This window comes from Hetaerina americana, unplaced genomic scaffold, assembly GCF_022747635.1.
Source record: "Hetaerina americana unplaced genomic scaffold, ioHetAmer1.1.p SCAF_7, whole genome shotgun sequence".
NCBI lineage: Eukaryota > Metazoa > Arthropoda > Insecta > Odonata > Calopterygidae > Hetaerina > Hetaerina americana.
In genome coordinates, this window is record NW_027287316.1 from 43,757,089 (window position 1) to 43,762,828 (window position 5,740).

General features: G+C 40.3%; 1 non-coding gene across 1 annotated transcript; it reads left to right on the forward strand.

Moving 5' to 3' along the window:
* Positions 1–382: 382 nt before the first annotated feature.
* Positions 383–455, forward strand: TRNAV-AAC (transfer RNA valine (anticodon AAC)). Its single transcript has one exon. It is a non-coding gene; the product is annotated as a tRNA-Val (tRNA).
* Positions 456–5,740: the final 5,285 nt, after the last annotated feature.

Here is a 5,740-nt window from a genome sequence, read left to right on the forward strand (position 1 = left end):
TAACAAATGCACTTAATTCATTTAATTGTGATTCAGGTGACGAATCTCTTGGATTCGAGTGATCTACCTATACTATCATATATTTATACCTACGTGTATATAATACGACGTACTCTACGTATACGTGAAGTACTATGTATTAGAATAAAGAAGTACTACGTATTAAAAAAAAAGAAGTATAGAAATTATATATTTTTATTTTTCTAATAGATTGATGAGATGAAATAACTGTAACAGTAGCAGATGTGTATAAAATGGAATGCAATTAGAAAGGCATGCTTCCAGACCAATTTATTTTGCGAGACTCTCCTTTAAATTATCTTGTGCAGTTTTGCAGATGTTTGGAGTGTTTCAATTTTAATTAGAGAAATCATCTTTATCTGTTTCCGTGGTGTAGTGGTTATCACATCCGCCTAACACGCGGAAGGTCCCCGGTTCGATCCCGGGCGGAAACATTTTTTTTTGGGAGCCCCGGTGGCGACCGTGAATGTCCTCACCTACCTAGCCGGAGGTCACGGGTTCGATTCTTGTCTGGGTGGATTTTCCTCCACTAAGTGCTTGGGTGTTAATTGGGTTTAGGAAGAATAAGGGGCTATTTTGTCTCAATCTCGGCTCAATAAAGTCGATAAATAAAAATAAATTATATTTTCCTTCAACTCGTCTGATGAAACTTCTCTTCATTCAAAAAAACTTCTGGAGATGCCGCGACGGTAACTTTTGATGGAGCCATCCCATCTCAACGGAATATCAATTGACGTATACGATATATCAAGTGTGCTTTAGCCTCTTGTCGGCGATCTGCTTGTTCTTAAAAGTTCTTTGCGAATACATTGAAAAATTATGACGTAAGTCGATAGTTTGTGTCAATTTTCTAAACAATAGGTGCCTTATTAATTAACACCGTTACATCTAATAACGTCTATAGTTGATGAGACCTTTCGGAAAAACTCCGTTGTCTAATATATCTTATGCTGGCCCTCTTTATCTTCTTGTGCCGATGTCTGCTTTTGTACTTTCATAGATTGTTTGTGTATCTGGTATTTGTTTTTATGTTTCAGCAGTTCAATTTGAAAAAATACATTCAATCTAAGGCATCATTTTTGTGGGCAGGTTGAATGGAATTTGCCCTCAGTACAGCTGACATTGTTATCTGTTTACCCGGAGCTGCATTTATCTTATCCAATTATACATGAGGCATTTTCATTTAAATTTATTGCCTCTGGCAAAATATCTACTCTCTGAACTACCAAATACGCCAAGCTCTCGCTGCGTGTTCGTGTATAATACGCGCTAACTTCTGCTATACCTCGTTCATATCATGAGCTCCCGAACGATTGAGCGGTGGCTCACACCATTAAAGGACATACCAAAAGGTCAATGTAATCCACTCCAATTTCCTTAAAAAAAAATTACCCAATCTGTTATTTATCCCTTAAATGCGGCTCCAAACCATGCTCCCACGGTCAACCCGCCGAACGATGCTTCACATCAAGTAATAGACATTTCAATGAGGCATAATCTCACGAGATTAATGTGCTACGGAAAGAACTTAGGAGAAAATATTGATTGGGATATTAGTATAGGTCAAACTTGGGCGCTTTTTTCTATAAAAACAGTTATGATAAAATAATGAGCCACTATTATGAATTAATACTTAAATTGGGAAAAAATGAGAAAAGAGAAGATTAAACATGTGATTGAAATTATTTTTTAAAAATTGAACGTAATTGAATAGAATGTTCGCATAAAAAAATCAGTCCTTATTTATTCCAAACCAAAATAATATTTTCCGATCATACCATGAATGAAAATTGAAGAATTTGGGGATTGAAAATTCCGGTGAAAAAATCGGTGATAGAAACTACCTAAGATTTCTCACTCCCAATCCAATCGATTAATTCTATTTCCAATGATTTTGATTACTGTTTTCAAATGTTCTGTGCACCAAATGAATCAATAGTCGCGCATAAATATAAATGCAGGTGTAGAAAATACTCTCACGGCCGTGACCATTACACACCCCTAATTTAATTTCCAAACCCCTTCCCTTGCTTGCCAGCAACAACAATGTTGCCTAAGAACGAATTCTCTCCTCGAACGGCGTGAATGTGAAGATCGTTCGATCAATCAGGGAGCAGAATTCCCTTCCATTCATTCATGCTTTCCTTACGATTATCAAAATTAAATTGTGCAACCAAAACTACATTATGTGAATCTCGTAGATTTGAATAAACGGAGAGGCTCCAGTACGACCCCGTCGGTGGCGAAGTGAATAGTGGGGAGGGCATTTATGAGGAAGCGCGCTGAGACCCGGCGCCAATGCAAGCCGAACCACGCCGGAAACTCCGTCCGAAGATCACACGATTACCGGGAAGGAGGACCACCTCCTCCCGCCCCATTCTCCCATCCATCCAACCCGAGACCGCCACCCCGCGACCACCCCGCCGACGATGACCTCGACGGGGCACGTGAGAGACAGGGTCGGGCCGGACGCGAACAAATTTCGTCATTGGCGAGGGAGCCTCCTTATCCAGGTCTTTCGCGGGCCGAGGGGGAATCCTGCACGCAAAACATTAAAACCACCCCATTTTCCTCCGTTAATGCCCGTCTCTTTTTTCTTTTTACTGCGGCACGGCGCGCGGGAAAAGTTTTTGAGCGGAGGAGGGAGAGAGAATGGGTCTGGGGATCGGGAGGAGGGGGGGTATGAGAGAGGGGCGGGAGGTCCAGAGGTTGGGTGTAGAGGGAGGGGGTGGGGGCGTGGCGGTTTAATGAATCTCCCCTCCTTCCTCTTTGGAGTGCCTTGGGGGCCATTCGCGTATTCGTCATTTCCCAGCCCCATTAAGGGCACTTAGGGCATCGGGTGACCTTTGCACCCTCATCCCCGATATTCCCCCCACCTCCTCTCTCCGTCCCCTCCCACGACTCCTCCAAGTGCCCTCCCCCTTTCGCCTCTGACCTCATACCGCGGAGGTCCAAAAAGGCCATAATTAACATCGCTAGACGATCACTTGCGGAGGCCTGCGAGAGGCGATTGAGGGAGCGGATGGGGTGGAGAGGATTAGGGGGTGTGCGGGATTGGTGGGGGGGCGGAGGAAGAGATAGAGGAACTTATAGATCAGAGATAGCAACTTGAGTTCCTTAATCTGCCATTAGGATTTAAATGGCATTTCATCCGCCAGGGGGAATTGATACGGCAGGCGGCTGCGATTGAGGACGGCATCCTTGCCTTTGGCGTTGGGACAATAATTCTAATTCGATTTTAATCGGGCCGACGTGATATAATTGTATTGTACTTTTCCCCTGAGTCCTCACTATTTAATGCAGCGTGGATTTAAATCGCAGGGAAGTGCAGTTCATTCCAGTTTCGTTTGTGTTTTCTGCGTGAATCTATGTTATTTTCTCCAATATTCTCTCATGAGGATCAATAAATCTTGGGTTTTCCAAACTTCCGAAATCGATATTCCCCCAAATCGTCTCGTACTCACTCGAAATATTTCTTTATATCCCTGAAAAATACATCGTAATCACTTTTTTTCAGAATTACTCTAGCCTAACTCTTTACTGAACTGATTCGAGCATAGATAGATAAACGAGAATTTACGTTCTGTTTATGAAGGCACTGTTCATTTCTGTTAAAGATTGTTGAATCCAAGTGTAACAAAATGTACGGGTATAGACGTTCGTGATGGGATGTATGAAGTACAGTATCATCGACCAACAGTGTCCAGAAAGTGTCTCTCTTTAATTAACAGCGTATTAATTCGTGAAGACATCATTATATCATTTTTTTAATGATAAGGTGCTGCGATATCTTCGGGTAATAAATTTGGATATAATAAAAAAAAACCCCGCTGGGATATCTTTCGTAGGGACGATAGCATCGCGGCAAAAATACGCACGCCCTTAGCGGGAATCGAGCATATGACCCTTGGCCCTCCACCGCCAAGCAATACTGCAGCCTAAAAATAGGTCGCGCATTGTCGTGACTTCCAAATAAGGTGGTTTTATACTTTCTAAGGACTCGAGACCGTGGCTAATTACTGTTTTAGTGGAAAGCTTGGCACACTACTTCCTTATACCAACTCGCAAGGAACTTCCCGTTTTTTTCCATAGATATTTGCCTTTGAAGTCCAAGTTTCATTTAGCTTTTTTTTGCGAACGCTGAAGGATAATTTGATATCGGGGAAATGATCTGTTGCTGGCGCTATCGCTCCACTGCAACTGAGATGGTCGAACATCACGACGTGAGTAATAGTGTGCACACTATGAGAGAGAGTCGTGACATTACATGATGTGCTGAGAGGATCTTACCCTACCTGGTATGCTTTCAAATATATTAGTTAACTACATTCATTGCATTTGTTCATTAGCATGGATATCAGAGCGTGGAAGGGCTACGTGTCCTATTTAATTCGCGCGAACCTAAATTAACTCAGCTCAGAGATCCTTTACTGTACGCGACATAGTGAAAAAATAATTATTAGTTACCTTTCCAGTCATGACCTCACTATTATATCATCCGCCATCTTCAGAGAACTTTGAAAAGTAGGAATACCTGTTGGCTTCGTTCATAAGTTTTAGTACCTTTGTAGGCACAATATTTCATTGCGAGGAACGGTGGATAATGAAAACTACACCTTATTGGGAATTTTAATTCGTGTGAACTCGAGAATTTAAGTGGGAGCTTTGGGTTGTTTCTATGATCGTTAGATAAGTTGCAGAAAACTACTGAATAAACCGTTGGAATTTGCAACTTTGCGATAGCTTTGAATACTTTATGGCGTAAAAGAGCCACGATAAAGCAAAATGTTTTCTTGGAGTATTGAACCGTGTCGCAAAAATTTATATTTGCCTGATGTCTTAAAATAAGGATATTTCCTTCCAAATATATAACTTGCTTCGAAGATACTGAAATCTTTCATGTGCTTAATACATTTAAATTTGATTCTATACCATAGTCATACAAGTCTTGTACCTAAGCTTTGATATAATTCCTACAAAAAAATTCTTTTATCACACTCTTATGGTTATCTTTTAATTTTTTCCAAGTGTTTGAATGTAAATTTTCATTTTTTAACTATTTTGATATTCTTTTGAGCATTTCGAGAATTTGCAGATGTCATTAGCAAGAGAACTATGCATATATTGTCTCTCATTTGCCCAGTTAATTCCGAAAAACCTCCGTTACCACGCATTAATAAAAGAAAAATATTTACATATTATATACGCACTATATATATGTATATATATATATATATAATTATATATATATATATATATATATATATATATATATATATATATATATATATATATATATATATATATATATGTATAAACCATAAACACAGTTATCAACCCGAAGGTCGGTTTAGTAGGTGATGGTAGAGTTCACCCAGTACTAAGCCCTATACGGTGTGTGAAATTCACACATCAGGGTATGGGGGCCAGTTCCTTTCCCGGTGCCAGTTATGGTTTCCCAGAAAGATCTGGTTCCCGAAAAATCAGCTGGGTGGAGCTGCAGGTGCCCAGAGTGCCACGCCAGGGAATCGAACCCGGCACCTTCCGGTCAGCAGTCCAATGCTCTATCAACTGAACTACCGCGACCCACATAGAAATATATATATTAAAATATTTATTTATTTATTTGTTCACACACACACCTATACACAGAATATGATTTCGCAATTTGATATTTAAAATACATCAAAATTTAAGACACATTAGGTGAGGAGGACAA